The sequence below is a fragment of the Pleurodeles waltl genome, chromosome 12 (assembly GCF_031143425.1).
Source record: "Pleurodeles waltl isolate 20211129_DDA chromosome 12, aPleWal1.hap1.20221129, whole genome shotgun sequence".
Taxonomy (NCBI): domain Eukaryota; kingdom Metazoa; phylum Chordata; class Amphibia; order Caudata; family Salamandridae; genus Pleurodeles; species Pleurodeles waltl.
This window is the reverse complement of record NC_090451.1, coordinates 553,439,418-553,463,675: the sequence shown is the minus strand read 5'-3', so window position 1 is coordinate 553,463,675 and position 24,258 is coordinate 553,439,418. Positions and strand designations below refer to the sequence as shown.

General features: G+C 48.2%; 13 non-coding genes across 13 annotated transcripts; all 13 read right to left on the bottom strand.

The window, feature by feature from the left end:
• Positions 1-157: 157 nt before the first annotated feature.
• Positions 158-273, bottom strand: LOC138268857 (U5 spliceosomal RNA). Its single transcript, XR_011200155.1, has one exon. It is a non-coding gene; the product is annotated as a U5 spliceosomal RNA (small nuclear RNA).
• Positions 274-1,556: 1,283 nt separating this feature from the next.
• On the bottom strand, positions 1,557-1,672 carry LOC138268856 (U5 spliceosomal RNA). Its single transcript, XR_011200154.1, has one exon. It is a non-coding gene; the product is annotated as a U5 spliceosomal RNA (small nuclear RNA).
• Positions 1,673-2,955: 1,283 nt separating this feature from the next.
• Positions 2,956-3,071, bottom strand: LOC138268879 (U5 spliceosomal RNA). The gene has a single exon (XR_011200174.1). It is a non-coding gene; the product is annotated as a U5 spliceosomal RNA (small nuclear RNA).
• Positions 3,072-4,354: 1,283 nt separating this feature from the next.
• LOC138268864 (U5 spliceosomal RNA) lies at positions 4,355-4,470 on the bottom strand. Its single transcript, XR_011200161.1, has one exon. It is a non-coding gene; the product is annotated as a U5 spliceosomal RNA (small nuclear RNA).
• Positions 4,471-5,753: 1,283 nt separating this feature from the next.
• On the bottom strand, positions 5,754-5,867 carry LOC138268803 (U5 spliceosomal RNA). Its single transcript, XR_011200102.1, has one exon. It is a non-coding gene; the product is annotated as a U5 spliceosomal RNA (small nuclear RNA).
• Positions 5,868-7,150: 1,283 nt separating this feature from the next.
• On the bottom strand, positions 7,151-7,266 carry LOC138268784 (U5 spliceosomal RNA). Its single transcript, XR_011200084.1, has one exon. It is a non-coding gene; the product is annotated as a U5 spliceosomal RNA (small nuclear RNA).
• Positions 7,267-8,549: 1,283 nt separating this feature from the next.
• Positions 8,550-8,665, bottom strand: LOC138268876 (U5 spliceosomal RNA). Its single transcript, XR_011200171.1, has one exon. It is a non-coding gene; the product is annotated as a U5 spliceosomal RNA (small nuclear RNA).
• Positions 8,666-9,947: 1,282 nt separating this feature from the next.
• LOC138268851 (U5 spliceosomal RNA) lies at positions 9,948-10,063 on the bottom strand. Its single transcript, XR_011200149.1, has one exon. It is a non-coding gene; the product is annotated as a U5 spliceosomal RNA (small nuclear RNA).
• Positions 10,064-11,346: 1,283 nt separating this feature from the next.
• On the bottom strand, positions 11,347-11,462 carry LOC138268869 (U5 spliceosomal RNA). The gene has a single exon (XR_011200165.1). It is a non-coding gene; the product is annotated as a U5 spliceosomal RNA (small nuclear RNA).
• A 1,283-nt stretch (positions 11,463-12,745) lies between these two features.
• Positions 12,746-12,861, bottom strand: LOC138268775 (U5 spliceosomal RNA). The gene has a single exon (XR_011200076.1). It is a non-coding gene; the product is annotated as a U5 spliceosomal RNA (small nuclear RNA).
• A 7,718-nt stretch (positions 12,862-20,579) lies between these two features.
• Positions 20,580-20,695, bottom strand: LOC138268819 (U5 spliceosomal RNA). Its single transcript, XR_011200118.1, has one exon. It is a non-coding gene; the product is annotated as a U5 spliceosomal RNA (small nuclear RNA).
• A 1,295-nt stretch (positions 20,696-21,990) lies between these two features.
• Positions 21,991-22,106, bottom strand: LOC138268859 (U5 spliceosomal RNA). Its single transcript, XR_011200156.1, has one exon. It is a non-coding gene; the product is annotated as a U5 spliceosomal RNA (small nuclear RNA).
• A 1,276-nt stretch (positions 22,107-23,382) lies between these two features.
• Positions 23,383-23,498, bottom strand: LOC138268946 (U5 spliceosomal RNA). The gene has a single exon (XR_011200230.1). It is a non-coding gene; the product is annotated as a U5 spliceosomal RNA (small nuclear RNA).
• Positions 23,499-24,258: the final 760 nt, after the last annotated feature.

Here is a 24,258-nt window from a genome sequence, read left to right as displayed (position 1 = left end):
CTCCGCAGAAATTCTTTCCCATGAGCCACCTGGCCTATGCAAATGGTAGACAGCAGGCCTCAGAACAAAACACCAACTTCCTCTCGCAAAGGAACCAGCAGACAGCCCACAGGTGTACCCCAACTGCTAGCACTTTTGTCTTCAACAAACAATAAACAGCCTCACCTGTGGCAAGGCCTCAAAAAATTGAATGAAACTCGTAAAAGTTCCTCTCCACGGAAATTTTTAGTAAAAGGTGAAAGATTTATTTGTTTTGAAGAGAAACCCGAGTGTGTTACAAGCTGAGCCCAGCAGGGCATGTGGCGCCACAAACAGAGACTCTGCCATTGCGAGGGCGAGGGTCCGAGAGGTGGTTTTTTCGTCCTACTTAACAGGGCAAGAACCACAGGGGAAAGCAAAACAGCCCAAAAGTTCAAGGCCCCTGCTTCAAGTAGAGAAAGAAAAAATGGTGGACCGTTTTCAGAGTTCTGTCTGGGCATATGCAGATTTCGGTGGCACTCGCCTCAGCTGATTGGCCAGGGTGAGTCTGCTGGGCAGGGAAAACGGAAAGCTGGAGGCAGGCTGTAAGTGAAGTGGGGGAGCAGGGAAACGTTTTTCTATAGATTGTGTGTATTGAATGCCACTGATGCCACAGTAAGGCTTTGCAGCGCTAATAGTATTCCAATTAGACACCACCCAGGTACGCAGCAGCAGGCAGGTGCAAATAAGGGAATACCGAGCAGAATCTGAGGTATCAATGGTAAATGCTGGCTTTTTTTCTCCCTGCAATGCTTTCCTGACACGGTTATCTTCTGGTAGATTTTGCCAGACATTTGTGTGCAGTGTTAAAGCAATTAGACAGAATGTTGAACCCAGTTCTGCTGCAAAAGAGTGCTGCTTACCTTCCCATGGCCTCAGAGGCAGCACACTTTAAAGCAGCTCGGCCTGCCTGTATCACTATCCCTTTCGGTTGGAGTCACTCTCTGGGCCTTTTGTCTCCATGATAATTTACAATTTCCTGCACTAACCATCCCATCCAAATTCAGTGGGCCACCACCATGCTCCAGAAAATGTAATGTGCTTTCTGGCACATCCTCTAGCTGAGCCTGAATCTAAAAGGATCTAGCTAGCTAGGCCAGAGTCACAAGCCAGACACCTCCTTTCAAAAGAATCTGAGAGGGAGCCAGCCCAGGACTAGCCATCTTTACACCTCCCAAGGTACCCAGAACTAGCCTTCTGTATACCTCCAGGGGCACCAATAACAGGCAAGCCCTATGAAAAGCACAGCCTGAGTGTTGGTGGCCACCTGTGAAAAGTAGGGTGACTTCTGGCCTGCTGGCAGCAGAGATGTTGGGAGCAGAGACAATCTAATGCCTGCTGTTGTGATGATTCAAGACAGCCAAGAAAAGCGGCCTCACGCTCCGCAGAAATTCTTTCCCATGAGCCACCTGGCCTATGCAAATGAGTAGACAGCAGGCCTCAGAACAAAACACCAACTTCCTCTCGCAAAGAAAACAGCAGACAGCCCACAGGTGTACCCCAACTGCTAGCACTTTTGTCTTCAACAAACAATAAACAGCCTCACCTGTGGCAAGGACTCAAAAAATTGAATGAAACTCGTAAACGTTCCTCTCCACGGAAATCTTAAGTAAAAGGCGAAAGATTTATTCGTTTTGAAGAGAAACCCGAGTGTGTTACAAGCTGAGCCTAGCAGGGCATGTGGCGCCACAAACAGAGACTCTGCCATTGCGAGTGCGAGGGTCCGAGAGGTCGTTTTTTCGTCCTACTTAACAGGGCAAGAACCACAGGGGAAAGCAAAACAGCCCAAAAGTTCAAGGCCCCTGCTTCAAGTAGAGAAAGAAAAATTGGTTGACCGTTTTCAGAGTTCTGTCTGGGCATATGCAAATTTCGGTGGCACTCGCCTCAGCTGATTGGCCAGGGTGAGTCTGCTGGGCAGGGAAAACGGAAAGCTGGAGGCAGGCTGTAAGTGAAGTGGGCGAGCAGGGAAACATTTTTCTATAGATTGTGTGTATTGAATGCCATTGATGCCACAGTAAGGCTTTGCAGCGCTAATAGTATTCCCATTAGACACCACCCAGGTACGCAGCAGCAGGCAGGTGCAAATAAGGGAATACCGAGCAGAAGCTGAGGTATCAATGGTAAATGCTGGCTTTTTTTCTCCCTGCAATGCTTTCCTGACACGGTTATCTTCTGGTAGATTTTGCCAGACATTTGTGTGCAGTGTTAAAGCAATTAGACAGAATGTTGAACCCAGTTCTGCTGCAAAAGAGTGCTGCTTACCTTCCCATGGCCTCAGAGGCAGCACACTTTAAAGCAGCTCCGCCTGCCTGTATCACTATCCCTTTCGGTTGGAGTCACTCTCTGGGCCTTTTGTCTCCATGATAATTTACCCTTTCCTGCACTAACCATCCCATCCAAATGCAGTGGGCCACCACCATGCTCCAGAAAATGTCATGTGCTTTCTGGCACATCCTCTAGCTGAGCCTGAATCTAAAAGGATCTAGCTAGCTAGGCCAGAGTCACAAGCCAGACACCTCCTTTCAAAAGAATCTGAGAGGGAGCCAGCCCAAAACTAGCCATCTTTACACCTCCCAAGGTACCCAGAACTAGCCTCCTGTATACCTCCAGGGGAACCAATAACGGGCAAGCCCTATGAAAAGCACAGCCTGAGTGTTGGTGGCCACCTGTGAAAAGTAGGATGACCCCTGACCTGCTGGCAGCAGAGATGTTGGGAGCAGAGACAATCTAATGCCTGCTGTTGTGATGATTCAAGACAGCGAAGAAAAGCAGCCTCACGCTCCGCAGAAATTCTTTCCCATGAGCCACCTGGCCTATGCAAATGAGTAGACAGAAGGCCTCAGAACAAAACACCAACTTCCTCTCGCAAAGGAACCAGCAGACAGCCCACAGGTGTACCCCAACTGCTAGCACTTTTGTCTTCAACAAACAATAAACAGCCTCACCTGTGGCAAGGCCTCAAAAAATTGAATGAAACTTGTAAACGTTCCTCTCCACGGAAATTTTTAGTAAAAGGTGAAAGATTTATTTGTTTTGAAGAGAAACCCGAGTGTGTTACAAGCTGAGCCCAGCAGGGCATGTGGCGCCACAAACAGAGACTCTGCCATTGCGAGGGCGAGGGTCCGAGAGGTGGTTTTTTCGCCCTACTTAACAGGGCAAGAACCACAGGGGAAAGCAAAACAGCCCAAAAGTTCAAGGCCCCTGCTTCAAGTAGAGAAAGAAAAAATGGTGGACCGTTTTCAGAGTTCTGTCTGGGCATATGCAAATTTCGGTGGCACTCGCCTCAGCTGATTGGCCAGGGTGAGTCTGCTGGGCAGGGAAAACGGAAAGCTGGAGGCAGGCTGTAAGTGAAGTGGGCGAGCAGGGAAACATTTTTCTATAGATTGTGTGTATTGAATGCCACTGATGCCACAGTAAGGCTTTGCAGCGCTAATAGTATTCCCATTAGACACCACCCAGGTACGCAGCAGCAGGCAGGTGCAAATAAGGGAATACCGAGCAGAAGCTGAGGTATCAATGGTAAATGCTGGCTTTTTTTCTCCCTGCAATGCTTTCCTGACACGGTTATCTTCTGGTAGATTTTGCCAGACATTTGTGTGCAGTGTTAAAGCAATTAGACAGAATGTTGAACCCAGTTCTGCTGCAAAAGAGTGCTGCTTACCTTCCCATGGCCTCAGAGGCAGCACACTTTAAAGCAGCTCGGCCTGCCTGTATCACTATCCCTTTCGGTTGGAGTCACTCTCTGGGCCTTTTGTCTCCATGATAATTTACCCTTTCCTGCACTAACCATCCCATCCAAATGCAGTGGGCCACCACCATGCTCCAGAAAATGTCATGTGCTTTCTGGCACATCCTCTAGCTGAGCCTGAATCTAAAAGGATCTAGCTAGCTAGACCAGAGTCACAAGCCAGACACCTCCTTTCAAAAGAATCTGAGAGGGAGCCAGCCCAGAACTAGCCATCTTTACACCTCCCAAGGTACCCAGAACTAGTCTCCTGTATACCTCCAGGGGAACCAATAACGGGCAAGCCCTATGCAAAGCACAGCCTGAGTGTTGGTGGCCACCTGTGAAAAGTAGGATGACCCCTGGCCTGCTGGCAGCAGAGATGTTGGGAGCAGAGACAATCTAATGCCTGCTGTTGTGATGATTCAAGACAGCGAAGAAAAGCAGCCTCACGCTCCGCAAAAATTCTTTCCCATGAGCCACCTGGCCTATGCAAATGAGTAGACAGCAGGCCTCAGAACAAAACACCAACTTCCTCTCGCAAAGGAACCAGCAGACAGCCCACAGGTGTACCCCAACTGCTAGCACTTTTGTCTTCAACAAACAATAAACAGCCTCACCTGTGGCAAGGCCTCAAAAAATTGAATGAAACTCGTAAACGTTCCTCTCCACGGAAATTTTTAGTAAAAGGTGAAAGATTTATTTGTTTTGAAGAGAAACCCGAGTGTGTTACAAGCTGAGCCCAGCAGGGCATGTGGCGCCACAAACAGAGACTCTGCCATTGCGAGGGCGAGGGTCCGAGAGGTGGTTTTTTCGTTCTACTTAACAGGGCAAGAACCACAGGGGAAAGCAAAACAGCCCAAAAGTTCAAGGCCCCTGCTTCAAGTAGAGAAAGAAAAAATGGTGGACCGTTTTCAGAGTTCTGTCTGGGCATATGCAGATTTCGGTGGCACTCGCCTCAGCTGATTGGCCAGGGTGAGTCTGCTGGGCAGGGAAAACGGAAAGCTGGAGGCAGGCTGTAAGTGAAGTGGGGGAGCAGGGAAACGTTTTTCTATAGATTGTGTGTATTGAATGCCACTGATGCCACAGTAAGGCTTTGCAGCGCTAATAGTATTCCAATTAGACACCACCCAGGTACGCAGCAGCAGGCAGGTGCAAATAAGGGAATACCGAGCAGAAGCTGAGGTATCAATGGTAAATGCTGGCTTTTTTTCTCCCTGCAATGCTTTCCTGACACGGTTATCTTCTGGTAGATTTTGCCAGACATTTGTGTGCAGTGTTAAAGCAATTAGACAGAATGTTGAACCCAGTTCTGCTGCAAAAGAGTGCTGCTTACCTTCCCATGGCCTCAGAGGCAGCACACTTTAAAGCAGCTCGGCCTGCCTGTATCACTATCCCTTTCGGTTGGAGTCACTCTCTGGGCCTTTTGTCTCCATGATAATTTACAATTTCCTGCACTAACCATCCCATCCAAATTCAGTGGGCCACCACCATGCTCCAGAAAATGTCATGTGCTTTCTGGCACATCCTCTAGCTGAGCCTGAATCTAAAAGGATCTAGCTAGCTAGGCCAGAGTCACAAGCCAGACACCTCCTTTCAAAAGAATCTGAGAGGGAGCCAGCCCAGGACTAGCCATCTTTACACCTCCCAAGGTACCCAGAACTAGCCTTCTGTATACCTCCAGGGGCACCAATAACGGGCAAGCCCTATGAAAAGCACAGCCTGAGTGCTGGTGGCCACCTGTGAAAAGTAGGGTGACTCCTGGCCTGCTGGCAGCAGAGATGTTGGGAGCAGAGACAATCTAATGCCTGCTGTTGTGATGATTCAAGACAGCCAAGAAAAGCGGCCTCACGCTCCGCAGAAATTCTTTCCCATGAGCCACCTGGCCTATGCAAATGAGTAGACAGCAGGCCTCAGAACAAAACACCAACTTCCTCTCGCAAAGGAAACAGCAGACAGCCCACAGGTGTACCCCAACTGCTAGCACTTTTGTCTTCAACAAACAATAAACAGCCTCACCTGTGGCAAGGCCTCAAAAAATTGAATGAAACTCGTAAACGTTCCTCTCCACGGAAATCTTTAGTAAAAGGCGAAAGATTTATTCGTTGAAGAGAAACCCGAGTGTGTTACAAGCTGAGCCTAGCAGGGCATGTGGCGCCACAAACAGAGACTCTGCCATTGCGAGGGCGAGGGTCCGAGAGGTAGTTTTTTCGTCCTACTTAACAGGGCAAGAACCACAGGGGAAAGCAAAACAGCCCAAAAGTTCAAGGCCCCTGCTTCAAGTAGAGAAAGAAAAAATGGTGGACCATTTTCAGAGTTCTGTCTGGGCATATGCAAATTTCGGTGGCACTCGCCTCAGCTGATTGGCCAGGGTGAGTCTGCTGGGCAGGGAAAACGGAAAGCTGGAGGCAGGCTGTAAGTGAAGTGGGCGAGCAGGGAAACGTTTTTCTATAGATTGTGTGTATTGAATGCCACTGATGCCACAGTAAGGCTTTGCAGCGCTAATAGTATTCCCATTAGACACCACCCAGGTACGCAGAAGCAGGCAGGTGCAAGTAAGGGAATACCGAGCAGAAGCTGAGGTATCAATGGTAAATGCTGGCTTTTTTTCTCCCTGCAATGCTTTCCTGACACGGTTATCTTCTGGTAGATTTTGCCAGACATTTGTGTGCAGTGTTAAAGCAATTAGACAGAATGTTGAACCCAGTTCTGCTGCAAAAGAGTGCTGCTTACCTTCCCATGGCCTCAGAGGCAGCACACTTTAAAGCAGCTCGGCCTGCCTGTATCACTATCCCTTTCGGTTGGAGTCACTCTCTGGGCCTTTTGTCTCCATGATAATTTACCCTTTCCTGCACTAACCATCCCATCCAAATGCAGTGGGCCACCACCATGCTCCAGAACATGTCATGTGCTTTCTGGCACATCCTCTAGCTGAGCCTGAATTTAAAAGGATCTAGCTAGCTAGGCCAGACTCACAAGCCAGACGCCTCCTTTCAAAGAAATCTGAGAGGGAGCAAGCCCAGGACCAGCCATCTTTACACCTCTCAAGTTACCCAGAACTAGCCTCCTGTATACCTCCATGGGCACCAATCACGGGCAAGCCCTATGAAAAGCACAGCCTGAGTGTTGGTGGCCACCTGTGAAAAGTAGGGTGACTCCTGGCCTGCTGGCAGCAGAGATGTTGGGAGCAGAGACAATCTAATGCCTGCTGTTGTGATGATTCAAAACAGCGAAGAAAAGCGGCCTCACGCTCCGCAGAAATTCTTTCCCATGAGCCACCTGGCCTATGCAAATGAGTAGACAGCAGGCCTCAGAACAAAACACCAACTTCCTCTCGCAAAAGAAACAGCAGACAGCCCACAGATGTACCCCAACTGCTAGCACTTTTGTTTTCAACAAACAATAAACAGCCTCACCTGTGGCAAGGACTCAAAAAATTGAATGAAACTCGTAAACGTTCCTCTCCACGGAAATCTTTAGTAAAAGGCGAAAGATTTATTCGTTTTGAAGAGAAACCCGAGTGTGTTACAAGCTGAGCCTAGCAGGGCATGTGGCGCCACAAACAGAGACTCTGCCATTGCGAGTGCGAGGGTCCGAGAGGTGGTTTTTTCGTCCTACTTAACAGGGCAAGAACCACAGGGGAAAGCAAAACAGCCCAAAAGTTCAAGGCCCCTGCTTCAAGTAGAGAAAGAAAAAATGGTGGACCGTTTTCAGAGTTCTGTTTGGGCATATGCAAATTTCGGTGGCACTCGCCTCAGCTGATTGGCCAGGGTGAGTCTGCTGGGCAGGGAAAACGGAAAGCTGGAGGCAGGCTGTAAGTGAAGTGGGCGAGCAGGGAATCGTTTTTCTATAGATTGTGTGTATTGAATGCCACTGATGCCACAGTAAGGCTTTTCAGCGCTAATAGTATTCCCATTAGACACCACCCAGGTACGCAGCAGCAGGCAGGTGCAAATAAGGGAATACCGAGCAGAAGCTGAGGTATCAATGGTAAATGCTGGCTTTTTTTCTCCCTGCAATGCTTTCCTGACACGGTTATCTTCTGGTAGATTTTGCCAGACATTTGTGTGCAGTGTTAAAGCAATTAGACAGAATGTTGAACCCAGTTCTGCTGCAAAAGAGTGCTGCTTACCTTCCCATGGCCTCAGAGGCAGCACACTATAAAGCAGCTCGGCCTGCCTGTATCACTATCCCTTTCGGTTGGAGTCACTCTCTGGGCCTTTTGTCTCCATGATAATTTACCCTTTCGTGCACTAACCATCCCATCCAAATGCAGTGGGCCACCACCATGCTCCAGAAAATGTAATGTGCTTTCTGGCACATCCTCTAGCTGAGCCTGAATCTAAAAGGATCTAGCTAGCTAGGCCAGAGTCCCAAGCCAGACACCTCCTTTGAAGAGAATCTGAGAGGGAGCCAGCCCACGACTAGCCATCTTTACACCTCCCAAGGTACCCAGAACTAGCCTCCTGTATACCTCCAGGGGCACCAATAAGAGGCAAGCCCTATGAAAAGCACAGCCTGAGTGTTGGTGGCCACCTGTGAAAAGTAGGGTGACTCCTGGCCTGCTGGCAGCAGAGATGTTGGGAGCAGAGACAATCTAATGCCTGCTGTTGAGATGATTCAAGACAGCCAAGAAAAGCGGCCTCACGCTCCGCAGAAATTCTTTCCCATGAGCCACCTGGCCTATGCAAATGAGTAGACAGCAGGCCTCAGAACAAAACATCAACTTCCTCTCGCAAAGAAAACAGCAGACAGCCCACAGGTGTACCCCAACTGCTAGCACTTTTGTCTTCAACAAACAATAAACAGCCTCACCTGTGGCAAGAACTAAAAAAATTGAATGAAACTCGTAAACGTTCCTCTCCACGGAAATCTTAAGTAAAAGGCGAAAGATTTATTCGTTTTGAAGAGAAACCCGAGTGTGTTACAAGCTGAGCCTAGCAGGGCATGTGGCGCCACAAACAGAGACTCTGCCATTGCGAGTGCGAGGGTCCGAGAGGTGGTTTTTTCGTCCTACTTAACAGGGCAAGAACCACAGGGGAAAGCAAAACAGCCCAAAAGTTCAAGGCCCCTGCTTCAAGTAGAGAAAGAAAAAATGGTTGACCATTTCAGAGTTCTGTCTGGGCATATGCAAATTTCGGTGGCACTCGCCTCAGCTGATTGGCCAGGGTGAGTCTGCTGGGCAGGGAAAACGGAAAGCTGGAGGCAGGCTGTAAGTGAAGTGGGCGAGCAGGGAAACGTTTTTCTATAGATTGTGTGTATTGAATGCCACTGATGCCACAGTAAGGCTTTGCAGCGCTAATAGTATTCCCATTAGACACCACCCAGGTACGCAGCAGCAGGCAGGTGCAAATAAGGGAATACCGAGCAGAAGCTGAGGTATCAATGGTAAATGCTGGCTTTTTTTCTGCCTGCAATGCTTTCCTGACATGGTTATCTTCTGGTAGATTTTGCCAGACATTTCTGTGCAGTGTTAAAGCAATCAGACAGAATGTTGAACCCAGTTCTGCTGCAAAAGAGTGCTGCTTACCTTCCCATGGCCTCAGAGGCAGCACACTATAAAGCAGCTCGGCCTGCCTGTATCACTATCCCTTTCGGTTGGAGTCACTCTCTGGGCCTCTTGTCTCCATGATAATTTACCCTTTCGTGCACTAACCATCCCATCCAAATGCAGTGGGCCACCACCATGCTCCAGAAAATGTCATGTGCTTTCTGGCACATCCTCTAGCTGAGCCTGAATCTAAAAGGATCTAGCTAGCTAGGCCAGAGTCACAAGCCAGACACCTCCTTTCAAAAGAATCTGAGAGGGAGCCAGCCCAGAACTAGCCATCTATACACCTCTCAAGGTACCCAGAACTAGCCTCCTGTATACCTCCAGGGGCACCAATAACGGGCAAGCCCTATGAAAAGCACAGCCTGAGTGTTGGTGGCCACCTGTGAAAAGTAGGGTGACTCCTGGCCTGCTGGCAGCAGAGATGTTGGGAGCAGAGACAATCTAATGCCTGCTGTTGTGATGATTCAAGACAGCCAAGAAAAGCAGCCTCACGCTCCGCAGAAATTCTTTCCCATGAGCCACCTGGCCTATGCAAATGAGTAGACAGCAGGCCTCAGAACAAAACACCAACTTCCTCTCGCAAAGGAAACAGCAGACAGCCCACAGGTGTACCCCAACTGATAACACTTTTGTCTTCAACAAACAATAAACAGCCTCACCTGTGACAAGGCCTCAAAAAATTGAATGAAACTTGTAAATGTTCCTCTCCACAGAAATCTTTAGTAAAATGCGAAAGATTTATTTGTTTTGAAGAGAAACCCAAGTGTGTTACAAGCTGAGCCTAGCAGGGCATGTGGCGCCACAAACAGAGACCCTGCCATTGCGAGGGCGAGGGTCCGAGAGGTGGTTTTTTCGTCCTACTTAACAGGGCAAGAACCAGAGGGGAAAGCAAAACAGCCCAAAAGTTCAAGGCCCCTGCTTCAAGTAGAGAAAGAAAAAATGGTGGACCGTTTTCAGAGTTCTGTCTGGGCATATGCAAATTTCGGTGGCACTCGCCTCAGCTGATTGGCCAGGGTGAGTCTGCTGGGCAGGGAAAACGGAAAGCTGGAGGCAGGCTGTAAGTGAAGTGGGCGAGCAGGGAAACGTTTTTCTATAGATTGTGTGTATTGAATGCCACGGATGCCACAGTAAGGCTTTGCAGCGCTAATAGTACTCCCATTAGACACCACCCAGGTACGCAGCAGCAGGCAGGTGCAAGTAAGGGAATACCGAGCAGAAGCTGAGGTATCAATGGTAAATGCTGGCTTTTTTTCTCCCTGCAATGCTTTCCTGACACGGTTATCTTCTGGTAGATTTTGCCAGACATTTGTGTGCAGTGTTAAAGCAATTAGACAGAATGTTGAACCCAGTTCTGCTGCAAAAGAGTGCTGCTTACCTTCCCATGGCCTCAGAGGCAGCACACTTTAAAGCAGCTCGGCCTGCCTGTATCACTATCCCTTTCGGTTGGAGTCACTCTCTGGGCCTTTTGTCTCCATGATAATTTACCCTTTCGTGCACTAACCATCCCATCCAAATGCAGTGGGCCACCACCATGCTCCAGAAAATGTCATGTGCTTTCTGGCACATCCTCTAGCTGAGCCTGAATCTAAAAGGATCTAGCTAGCTAGGCCAGAGTCACAAGCCAGACACCTCCTTTCAAAAGAATCTGAGAGGGAGCCAGCCCAGGACTAGCCATCTTTACACCTCCCAAGGTACCCAGAACTAGCCTTCTGTATACCTCCAGGGGCACCAATAATAGGCAAGCCCTATGAAAAGCACAGCCTGAGTGTTGGTGGCCACCTGTGAAAAGTAGGGTGACTCCTGGCCTGCTGGCAGCAGAGATGTTGGGAGCAGAGACAATCTAATGCCTGCTGTTGTGATGATTCAAGACAGCCAAGAAAAGCGGCCTCACGCTCCGCAGAAATTCTTTCCCATGAGCCACCTGGCCTATGCAAATGAGTAGACAGCAGGCCTCAGAACAAAACACCAACTTCCTCTCGCAAAGAAAACAGCAGACAGCCCACAGGTGTACCCCAACTGCTAGCACTTTTGTCTTCAACAAACAATAAACAGCCTCACCTGTGGCAAGGGCTCAAAAAATTGAATGACACTCGTAAACGTTCCTCTCCACGGAAATCTTAAGTAAAAGGCGAAAGATTTATTCGTTTTGAAGAGAAACCCGAGTGTGTTACAAGCTGAGCCTAGCAGGGCATGTGGCGCCACAAACAGAGACTCTGCCATTGCGAGTGCGAGGGTCCGAGAGGTGGTTTTTTCGTCCTACTTAACAGGGCAAGAACCACAGGGGAAAGCAAAACAGCCCAAAAGTTCAAGGCCCCTGCTTCAAGTAGAGAAAGAAAAATTGGTTGACCGTTTTCAGAGTTCTGTCTGGGCATATGCAAATTTCGGTGGCACTCGCCTCAGCTGATTGGCCAGGGTGAGTCTGCTGGGCAGGGAAAACGGAGAGCTGGAGGCAGGCTGTAAGTGAAGTGGGCGAGCAGGGAAACGTTTTTCTATAGATTGTGTGTATTGAATGCCACTGATGCCACAGTAAGGCTTTGCAGCGCTAATAGTATTCCCATTAGACACCACCCAGGTACGCAGCAGCAGGCAGGTGCAAATAAGGGAATACCGAGCAGAAGCTGAGGTATCAATGGTAAATGCTGGCTTTTTTTCTGCCTGCAATGCTTTCCTGACACGGTTATCTTCTGGTAGATTTTGCCAGACATTTCTGTGCAGTGTTAAAGCAATCAGACAGAATGTTGAACCCAGTTCTGCTGCAAAAGAGTGCTGCTTACCTTCCCATGGCCTCAGAGGCAGCACACTATAAAGCAGCTCGGCCTGCCTGTATCACTATCCCTTTCGGTTGGAGTCACTCTCTGGGCCTTTTGTCTCCATGATAATTTACCCTTTCGTGCACTAACCATCCCATCCAAATGCAGTGGACCACCACCATGCTCCAGAAAATGTCATGTGCTTTCTGGCACATCCTCTAACTGAGCCTGAATCTAAAAGGATCTAGCTAGCTAGGCCAGAGTCCCAAGCCAGACACCTCCTTTGAAAGGAATCTGAGAGGGAGCCAGCCCAGGACTAGCCATCTTTACACCTCCCAAGGTACCCAGAACTAGCCTCCTGTATACCTCCAGGGGCACCAATAACGGGCAAGCCCTATGAAAAGCACAGCCTGAGTGTTGGTGGCCACCTGTGAAAAGTAGGGTGACTCCTGGCCTGCTGGCAGCAGAGATGTTGGGAGCAGAAACAATCTAATGCCTGCTGTTGTGATGATTCAAAACAGCGAAGAAAAGCGGCCTCACGCTCCGCAGAAATTCTTTCCCATGAGCCACCTGGCCTATGCAAATGAGTAGACAGCAGGCCTCAGAACAAAACACCAACTTCCTCTCGCAAAAGAAACAGCAGACAGCCAACAGATGTACCCCAACTGCTAGCACTTTTGTTTTCAACAAACAATAAACAGCCTCACCTATGGCAAGGACTCAAAAAATTGAATGAAACTCGTAAACGTTCCTCTCCACGGAAATCTTTAGTAAAAGGCGAAAGATTTATTCGTTTTGAAGAGAAACCCGAGTGTGTTACAAGCTGAGCCTAGCAGGGCATGTGGCGCCACAAACAGAGACCCTGCCATTGCGAGGGCGAGGGTCCGAGAGGTGGTTTTTTCGTCCTACTTAACAGGGCAAGAACCACAGGGGAAAGCAAAACAGCCCAAAAGTTCAAGGCCCCTGCTTCAAGTAGAGAAAGAAAAAATGGTGGACCGTTTTCAGAGTTCTGTCTGGGCATATGCAAATTTCGGTGGCACTCGCCTCAGCTGATTTGCCAGGGTGAGTCTGCTGGGCAGGGAAAACGGAAAGCTGGAGGCAGGCTGTAAGTGAAGTGGGCGAGCAGGGAAACGTTTTTCTATAGATTGTGTGTATTGAATGCTACTGATGCCACAGTAAGGCTTTGCAGCACTAATAGTATTCCCATTAGACACCACCCAGGTACGCAGCAGCAGGCAGGTGCAAATAAGGGAATACCGAGCAGAAGCTGAGGTATCAATGGTAAATGCTGGCTTTTTTTCTCCCTGCAATGCTTTCCTGACACGGTTATCTTCTGGTAGATTTTGCCAGACATTTGTGTGCAGTGTTAAAGCAATTAGACAGAATGTTGAACCCAGTTCTGCTGCAAAAGAGTGCTGCTTACCTTCCCATGGCCTCAGAGGCAGCACACTTTAAAGCAGCTCGGCCTGCCTGTATCACTATCCCTTTCGGTTGGAGTCACTCTCTGGGCCTTTTGTCTCCATGATAATTTACCCTTTCCTGCACTAACCATCCCATCCAAATGCAGTGGGCCACCACCATGCTCCAGAAAATGTCATGTGCTTTCTGGCACATCTTCTAGCTGAGCCTGAATCTAAAAGGATCTAGCTAGCTAGGCCAGAGTCACAAGCCAGACACCTCATTTCAAAAGAATCTGAGAGGGAGCCAGCCCAGGACTAGCCATCTTTACACCTCCCAAGGTACCCAGAACTTTTTTTTTTTTTTTTGTTTCAATACCTTTATTCAACCATTAAAAGACAGAATACATGTTAGCCAATCCATGTTTCAGGTGGCACGACATTGGACCAGGTGAAAACCCGCACACAGTGCCTAGGCCAACACCAGTTTGACATCTATATGTTAATGCATTCCGAAGTAAAAGAAACTAAAAGCAGGAATGTTTAAAAGCAATGGGATAAAAGAAAAAAACCAAAGATCAATCCCAAGAAACACAGCAACTCCTGTGTTAGAAAAAGCCCAAACTAAAAAATAAACCATCCATCACCCATGATCACTCCAACACCATTCCAAATAGGTAGGCACCTTACCCTTCAGACATATATCTTTAGACAAGTAATCGTGGACCAAGGAACAACCAAGAGCATAGACCACTTGTGGGGAGAGATCAACACCTTTGAAAAGTAGAAGATTTCTAGCCCTCCACAAAGCATCCTTCAAGCAATTAACCACAATCCAATACTTCTGACATGGGGAGCTGGAAACGAACAGGCCAAAGATCACACCCTCTCTAGACAAAACCACATCAGAATTCAGGGAAGAAAGCCATACTTCCGCCAAAGCCCACACCTGTTGTGCCATGGGGCAGTACCAAAAGAGGTGGTCACAAGATTCTTCTGCCAAACAACCCTTCCTGACACAAAAGGGTGCCCTAGAACATCGTCGCCTAAACAAATAAAGGCGGAGAGGCAGGCAACCATGTGCTGTGGACCATGCCAGGTCACAATGGATATTTTGAAGGTACCGTACAGAAACATTTGCCCAAATAGCCTTAGAAGCCAGGTCTGAAAACCCCCTGACTGGTACCTGCTGCTGGGCCCCAGTAACAGATTTGCGAATGAGCCTAGGTGAGATCAAGCCCAAAGGAATTGCGTGTAAATTGTGAGTCCTAATGAATTTCCTGGCATAAAAGTAAGCAAATGGGCAGGATTCCGAATGAGGCATGCTATTTGAGACAACCATGCCCCATGTTCTGCACACCAGAAAATTCAGCCAGAAACTGGCAAAAAAAAAGACCACTTCCTTTCTTCCTTATCCAGACAAATACTCCCCCTAATCATGGTGCAAATAAACAAAGATTGCAAGGCGAGACCAATGTTTGGAGCACTCTTGCCACCCAAATCCACAGGCTTTAACATGGTCGAGCGAGCCACTCGTTCTTGCTTTCCTCCCCAAATGAACTGAAAAACCCACCTCTGAAGCAGTGTAAGGCAGTGTCGGGGGACGGGGTAAATCACTGCAATATACAGAAGGCATGATAGAAATTCTGCCTTTGCAACAAGTATTTTACCAGTCATAGTAAGTGACCGCAAACCCCAAAGTGCAATCTTCTGCTTTACCCTGGACATGCATTCTGACCAGCTCTGCAAGCTACCACCCTCACCAAAAAACAGACCAAGACTTTCACGCGATCTTGCACTACCTTAAGGCCCCAATCCATCTTATCTTCCTTCCAGTTTATGTACAAACACTCACTCTTGGCCAGGTTAATCCTCGATGACGAAGCAAAGGAAAACCTACTACAATACCATAAAACCTGGCGGATAGAAATATTATCTGAACAAAAAACAGATACATCGTCCATATAAGCAGAGGCAGTGACAGAAACCCCCCTACCTCCAGGGACAGGGATCCCTTTAATCAGTTTATCAGCCCTCAGTGTTGCAAGAAAAGGTTCGATGGCCAAAATGAACAAGAGGGGGGACAAAGGGCATCCCTGCCGTACACCAGACAAAACAGGAAAAGAGGCAGTCAACGTGCCATTGACCATGACCCTGCTGTAACAATTGGTATACAATAAAGAAATCCAGGACCTGAAAGTTGGACCAAAATTCAAATGTTTCAAAACCTGAAACATAAAAGTGTGGTTTAGCCTATCAAAAGCCTTTTCCTGATCCAGGTTCAGCAAACACAGAGATAACCCACGGTCTTTAATATACGAGAACACATCTCTAACCAAACATAAGTTGTCAGATATCTTACGCCCAGGTATACCACACGTTTGGTCTGACTCAACGACAGTGGAAACAACAGGCCGCAACCGAAGGAACAAAGATTTAGACAATATTTTAAAGTCTACATTAAGAAGGCTGATTGGACGCCAGTTCCTTACATCGGCTCTATCACCTTTCTTCTTGTAGATAAGTCTTATGCAACCACCTCTCAAGGAATTAGGGAGCAATCCTTCCCTCATAGAACAGCGAAAGACTTCAAGCAAGTCGGAGCCCACTAAGTCCCAAAAAGTAGCATAGAACTCTACAGGTATGCCATCAGAACCGGGGGATCTCCCCTTAGGCAAGCTGAGCATGGCCCTTTTGAGGTCTGCAAGCACCAAATCCCCTTCAAGAACTTCCTTATTCTCTTCAGACAAAGACAAATGCAGATGTTGCATGAAAAAATTCCCAGTTGCATTGTCTGAAACTTTGGGCCCATATAAGTCGCTATAGAAAGCATGCACACTGTCTCGGATTCCTTCAGTAGTGGTATGAGTGGTACCGTGGGAGTCCATCATGGCATCTATAATTCTCCCAGTAGCCCTCGCTTTTAGAAAGAAAAACCTAGAGCCCGTCTCATTGTTCTCCAGGAACTGAACCCTACTGCGAAGAATCAACCCTTTAGTAAATTCATGGTACAAGGAGGATAACCTCTGCTTGCACAATAGAATGTCTGCCTGTACATCAAAACCGTGCTCCAATAGCTTTGACAAATCCTGGAGCCGGATTTGCAAATGGTTGATTCTACACCGCCTGTCTCTAGCCACTCTAGTTCCCTCCCGAATAAAGAAGGACCGTATACGGATCTTAATGTCCTCCCACCACTCACTGACTGAGGGGAAAATAATTTTCAGGGACTGCCAATTTTGGTAATGGTAACTAAACTTATCCTGGGTAGCCTTATCATTGAGCAAAAGAATATTGAGTCTCCACAGACCTTTCCCTCTAAGAAGTATATCTGCTATGGAGACGCCAACTGAAATGAGGTGATGATCGGAAAAGAAAACCGGAATGAGAGTGGCTGAAACTATCTTTTCTGAGGGACTTGCAAAGATAAAATCTATGCGTGACTTAGTGGAAGAGTTGGAGCTAACCCAAGTGTAACCTGGATCATTAGGATGCAACAATCTGTAAGAATCCTGCAAATGAAAATCAGAAATAATACTTTTCAGTGAGGTAGAGCTACCGTCCAGGTGTACTGCAGAAGAAGAGGATCTGTCTTCCACAGCCAATAAACAGTTGAAATCACCGCCTAGAAAAACATTCCTGTAGCATAAAAGGAGCTGAGGCAGGAAGCTCAAAACATTCTTTCTGCAGGACAATGATGTAGGGCAGTACACATTAATAAGGCGTAAATCATGGCCATTCCAAGTAACATCCACACATAGTAATCGCCCTTTAACCACATTTTGAACGTTCTGAATAACAAAGTCATTACTGCAAAATAAAATGCCTATCCCCGCATTTCGGTCAGAATTACAGCCTGACCAGATGGAAGGGCCACAAGTCCACATTTGTTGCAATTTTGTGTCCTTAGATAGTTCTGGGATAGCACATTCCTGTAAGAAAATCATGTCCAATTTTTGCAGGCTCAAAAAGTCAAAAATTGATGAGCTTTTCACATCATCACCCAAGCACCTAACATTAATACTCCCCAAGAGAAGCATCAGGAAATATCTGAAAAACATAGACATTGTAAAATGGTACTTTCAGTCCAATTTCCTATTCCTCTTCTTAGTCTTCCTCTTTATCACAGGGGTAAAAGCATCCTCCCCTGTCACCGCCTGGGAATTACGCCTGACATCCTGTGCGCACAAGTCTCTGGAGTCATTGCTCTCAAAACCTGTCTCTTCCGTATCATCCCCCTCTTTCTCCTTCCTTTTTAATGAGGTTGAAACATCCATGGCAGATTCAACCTCTTCCTCAACAAAAATGTCATCCTTGCCCCACTCAACTACCTCAGCAGCAACCGCAGTGTCAGAGAAAGAAGAGTGTTCCAGGGCTGTACAGGCGAACTCTATCTCACTGCAAGAGTCTATAGAGGAAATTGTAGACACTGTACCTTAAGTACCAACTGCATTTGCAGTACCAGATGAAGCGGGTTCTAGAGAGTGCTGGCTTGGAGTGGAAAATACCTCAGGCGTAACATACAGACTGTTATCCATAACAGTGGCATGTGGCTGTGGAGCAGAAAGTGGAACAGGTTGCACCTGGGGTGCGTCAAGAGCTGCACCTGTGGTGGATATCAGAGAAGAGCCTCCAGCACTGATGATACCATTCCTTTCAGTAGCACCCAGGTGATGTTGGGCACCACCCCCCCAGTGGTTTTGGAGGACGTCTGCTGTGATTGGACAGCCAAATTTAAATCCGGTGTGGTAGCCATGATTGGTTGATCAGGGGCACCTGGTGAATCACCCTCATTAGGTTCCATGCAGTTCCCAGCCTCATCAACTGCACCTGCTTGTTTTCCCGCCAAAACTGAAGCACGTTCCCCAGAGGTGTCTTGCTTCACAGTTAAATCACCCTTTGCCTCAGACAAGGATAAACCAGGTTGGAGAGCTAATCTTTCCTCCTCCAAACCAAGCCTGATTAATTCTTCCTCCTCCTCCTCTACATCTTCCCTTGACCTCCCTTTACTCTGGTGGGGAGTGAAAGGTTGCTCCAGTCGCGCTGCTTTGATTTTAAAGGCATAGGAGGTGGGGCAGTTTTTAAACTCATGCTCTGTTGAGCCACAAAGATTGCACGTTTTTTCAGCCACACAATCAACAGCTTCATGTCCAGTGTTTCTACACTTAGTGCAGAAAGGTGCAGTACAGTCCTTAGCCAAGTGCCCCTCCAAATTACATTTCCTGCATCTCCTAGGCTGACCCACATAGAAGACAGTGCCTGTGGCTCCACCAAGTCTAATAGTGCTAGGTATGTGCCCCAGTTCCTCAGTGGCACGGTCTCTCTTTAAGGATACCAAGGCCCGTATTTATACTCCGTTTGCGCCGAATTAGCGTCGCTTTTTTCGACGCAAATTCGGCGCAAAACTAACGCCATATTTATACTTTGGCGTTAGACGCGTCTAGCGCCAAAGTATGGGCAAATAGCGTAATTTTTTTGCGTGAACGCCTTCCTTGCGTTAATGAGATGCAAGGAAGGCGTTCCCGTCTAAAAAAATGACGGCGACGCAAATGCGTCGTATTTATACTCCCGGGCAAAAATCACGCCCGGGAGTTGGCAGGTCAAAAACCCCCGCATTTGCGCCACTATTTAACGCCTGGGTCAGGGTAGGCGTTAAGGGGCCTGTGGGCTCAAAATGAGCCCACAGGTGCCCTCCCCTGCCCCCAGGGACACCCCTGCCACCCCTGCCCACCCCAGGAGGATACCCAAGGATGGAGGGACCCACCCCAGGGACATTCAGGTAAGTTCAGGTAAGTATAATTTCTTATATTTTTTAATTTATTTTGGTGGCATAGGGAGGCCTTATTTGTGCCCCCCTTCATGCCACTATGTCCAATGACCATGCCCAGGGGACATAAGTCCCCTGGGCATGGCCATTGGGCAAGGGGGCATGACTCCTGTCTTTACTGAGACAGGAGTCATTTAAATGGCGTCTGGGCGTCGAAAAAAATGGCGCAAATCGGGTTGAGGCGATTTTTTTGCCTCAACCTGACTTGCCCCATTTTAAGACGCCCTAACGCCATTTTCCCCCTACGCCGGCGCTGCCTGGTCTACGTGGTTTTTTTCCACGCACACCAGGCAGCGCCGGTCTGCTAGCGCCGGCTAACGCCATTCCATAAATATGGCGCCCGCATGGCGCTTCAGAATGGCGTTAGACGGCGCTAAATTTTTTTACGCTAAACTGCGTTAGCGCAGTTTAGCGTCAAAAAGTATAAATATGGGCCCAAGGCTTTAAAGTAGCCAATCTTTACACCATCAGCATCTCTCACTCTTTCCCCATGAGAAACAACACAAAACTGATTGAGCCAAGTGATAATGTCAGCGCTCTGAACATACTCATTAAACATGGAGACATTCACCCATCTCTTCTGAGGCTGAGACAAGGCATTAATGGAAAATACTTTCAAAGGTGCAGAGTCATTTCTTTCTTTAAAGCGCTTGAGGCACTGTTCAAACAAAGCAAAGGTGGTGAAAATCACTTCAAAGACTTTACCTCCAGGAAAAGCAAACAGGTAGTCAATCTGATCAGGTCTGAATCCAAGTTCCTTTTGCAGCACTGAGCGGCTGAACAACAATCCATCCATCTTGACATCTTCAACTGCTGAGAACCTCACGGCATTTCGGCGCGCTCGATTAGCCGCCATCTTCGCAGAGATCCCTTCTGGAAAGGTCCCCGATTCTGAGAGGGAGCCAGCCTGGGACTAGCCATCTTTACACCTCCCAAGGCACCCAGAACTAGCCTCCTGTATACCTCCAAGGGCACCAACAACGGGCACCAATAACGGGCAAGCCCTATGAAAAGCACAGCCTGAGTGTTGGTGGCCACCTGTGAAAAGTAGGGTGACCCCTGGCCTGCTGGCAGCAGAGATGTTGGGAGCAGAGACAATCTAATGCCTGCTGTCGTGATGATTCAAGACAGCCAAGAAAAGCAGCCTCACGCTCCGCAGAAATTCTTTCCCATGAGCCACCTGGCCTATGCAAATGAGTAGACAGCAGGCCTCAGAACAAAACACCAACTTCCTCTCGCAAAGGAAACAGCAGACAGCCCACAGGTGTACCCCAACTGCTAGCACTTTTGTCTTCAACAAACGATAAACAGCCTTACCTGTGGCAAGGCCTCAAAAAATTGAATGAAACTCGTAAACGTTCCTCTCCACAGAAATCTTTAGTAAAAGGCGAAAGATTTATTCATTTTGAAGAAAAACCCGAGTGTGTTACAAGCGGAGCCTAGCAGGGCATGTGGTGCCACAAACAGAGACCCTGCCATTGCGAGGGCGAGGGTCCGAGAGGTGGTTTTTCGCCCTACTTAACAGGGCAAGAACCACAGGGGAGAGCAAAACAGCCCAAACGTTCAAGGCCCCTGATTCAAGTAGAGAAAGAAAAAATGGTGGCCCGTTTTCAGGGTTCTGTCTGGGCATATGCAAATTTCGGTGGCACTCGCCTCAGCTGATTGGCCAGGGTGAGTCTGCTGGGCAGGGAAAAGGGAAAGCTGGAGGCAGGCTGTAAGTGAAGTGGGCGCGGAGGGAAACGTTTTCCTATAGATTGTGTGTATTGAATGCCACTGATGCCACAGTAAGGCTTTGCAGCGCTAATAGTATTCCCATTAGACACCACCCAGGTACGCAGCAGCAGGCAGGTGAAAATAAGGGAATACCGAGCAGAAGCTGAGGTATCAATGGTAAATGCTGGCTTTTTTTCTCCCTGCAATCCTTTCCTGACACAGTTATCTTCTGGTAGATTTTGCCAGACATTTGTGTGCAGTGTCAAAGCAATTAGACAGAATGTTGAACCCAGTTCTGCTGCAAAAGAGTGCTGCTTACCTTCCCATGGCCTCAGAGGCAGCACACTTTAAAGCAGCTCGACCTGCTTGTATCACTATCCCTTTCGGTTGGAGTCGCTCTCTGGGCCTTTTGTCTCCATGATAATTGACCCTTTCCTGCAATAACCATCCCATCCAAATGCAGTGGGCCACCACCATGCTGCAGAACAAGTCATGTGCTTTCAGGCACATTCTCTAGCTGAGCCTGAATCTAAAAGGATCGAGCTAGCTAGGCCAGAGTCACAAGCCAGACACCCCCTTTCAAAAGAATCTGAGAGGGAGCCAGCCCGGGACTAGCCATCTTTACACCTCCCAAGGCACCCAGAACTAGCCTCCTGTATACCTCCAAGGGCACCAACAACGGGCACCAATAACGGGCAAGCCCTATGAAAAGCACAGCCTGAGTGATGGTGGCCACCTGTGAAAAGTAGGGTGACTCCTGGCCTGCTGGCAGCAGAGATGTTGGGAGCAGAGACAATCTAATGCCTGCTGTTGTGATGATTCAAGACAGCCAAGAAAAGCAGCCTCACGCTCCGCAGAAATTCTTTCCCATGAGCCACCTGGCCTATGCATGTGAGTAGACAGCAGGCCTCAGAACAATACACCAACTTCCTCTCGCAAAGGAAACAGCAGACAGCCCACAGGTGTACCCCAACTGCTAGCACTTTTGTCTTCAACAAACAATAAACAGCCTCACGTGTGGCAAGGCCTCAAAAAATTTAATGAAACTCGTAAACGTTCCTTTCCACGGAAATCTTTAATAAAAGGCAAAAGATTTATTCATTTTGAAGAGAAACCCGAGTGTGTTACAAGCTGAGCCTAGCAGGGCTTGTGGCGCCACAAACAGAGACCCTGCCATTGCGAGGGCGAGGGTCCGAGAGGTGGTTTTTTCGTCCTACTTAACAGGGCAAGAACCAGAGGGGAAAGCAAAACAGCCCAAAAGTTCAAGGCCCCTGCTTCAAGTAGAGAAAGAAAAAATGGTGGACCGTTTTCAGAGTTCTGTCTGGGCATATGCAAATTTCGGTGGCACTCGCCTCAGCTGATTGGCCAGGGTGAGTCTGCTGGGCAGGGAAAACGGAAAGCTGGAGGCAGGCTGTAAGTGAAGTGGGCGAGCAGGGAAACGTTTTTCTATAGATTGTGTGTATTGAATGCCACTGATGCCACAGTAAGGCTTTGCAGCGCTAATAGTATTCCCATTAGACACCACCCAGGTACGCAGCAGCAGGCAGGTGCAAATAAGGGAATACCGGGGCAGAAGCTGAGGTATCAATGGTAAATGCTGGCTTTTTTATTCCCTGCAATGCTTTCCTGACACGGTTATCTTCTGGTAGATTTTGCCAGACATTTGTGTGCAGTGTTAAAGCAATTAGACAGAGTGTTGAACCCAGTTCTGCTGCAAAAGAGTGCTGCTTACCTTCCCATGGCCTCAGAGGCAGCACACTTTAAAGCAGCTCGGCCTGCCTGTATCACTATCCCTTTCGGTTGGAGTCACTCTCTGGGCCTTTTGTCTCCATGATAATTTACCCTTTCCTGCACTAACCATCCCATCCAAATGCAGTGGGCCACCACCATGCTCCAGAACATGTCATGTGCTTTCTGGCACATCCTCTAGCTGAGCCTGAATCTAAAAGGATCTAGGCCAGAGTCACAAGCCAGACACGTCCTTTCAAAAGAATCTGAGAGGGAGCCAGCCCAGGACTAGCCATCTTTACACCTCCCAAGGTACACAGAACTAGCCTCCTGTATACCTCCAGGGGCACCAATAACGGGCAAGCCCTATGAAAAGCACAGCCTGAGTGTTGGTGGCCACCTGTGAAAAGTAGGGTGACTCCTGGCCTGCTGGCAGCAGAGATGTTGGGAGCAGAGACAATCTAATGCCTGCTGTTGTGATGATTCAAGACAGCCAAGAAAAGCGGCCTCACGCTCCGCAGAAATTCTTTCCCATGAGCCACCTGGCCTATGCAAATGAGTAGACAGCAGGCCTCAGAACAAAACACCAACTTCCTCTCGCAAAAGAAACAGCAGACAGCCCACAGGTGTACCCCAACTGCTAGCACTTTTGTTTTCAACAAACAATAAACAGCCTCACCTGTGGCAAGGCCTCAAAAAATTGAATGAAACTCGTAAACGTTCCTCTCCACGGAAATCTTTAGTAAAAGGCGAAAGATTTATTCGTTTTGAAGAGAAACCCGAGTGTGTTACAAGCTGAGCCTAGCAGGGCATGTGGCGCCACAAACAGAGACCCTGCCATTGCGAGGGCGAGGGTCCGAGAGGTGGTTTTTTCGTCCTACTTAACAGGGCAAGAACCACAGGGGAAAGCAAAACAGCCCAAAAGTTCAAGGCCCCTGCTTCAAGTAGAGAAAGAAAAAATGGTGGACCGTTTTCAGAGTTCTGTCTGGGCATATGCAAATTTCGGTGGCACTCGCCTCAGCTGATTGGCCAGGGTGAGTCTGCTGGGCAGGGAAAACGGAAAGCTGGAGGCAGGCTGTAAGTGAAGTGGGCGAGCAGGGAAACGTTTTTCTATAGATTGTGTGTATTGAATGCTACTGATGCCACAGTAAGGCTTTGCAGCACTAATAGTATTCCCATTAGACACCACCCAGGTACGCAGCAGCAGGCAGGTGCAAATAAGGGAATACCGAGCAGAAGCTGAGGTATCAATGGTAAATGCTGGCTTTTTTTCTCCCTGCAATGCTTTCCTGACACGGATATCTTCTGGTAGATTTTGCCAGACATTTGTGTGCAGTGTTAAAGCAATTAGACAGAATGTTGAACCCAGTTCTGCTGCAAAAGAGTGCTGCTTACCTTCCCATGGCCTCAGAGGCAGCACACTTTAAAGCAGCTCGGCCTGCCTGTATCACTATCCCTTTCGGTTGGAGTCACTCTCTGGGCCTTTTGTCTCCATGATAATTTGCCCTTTCCTGCACTAACCATCCCATCCAAATGCAGTGGGCCAC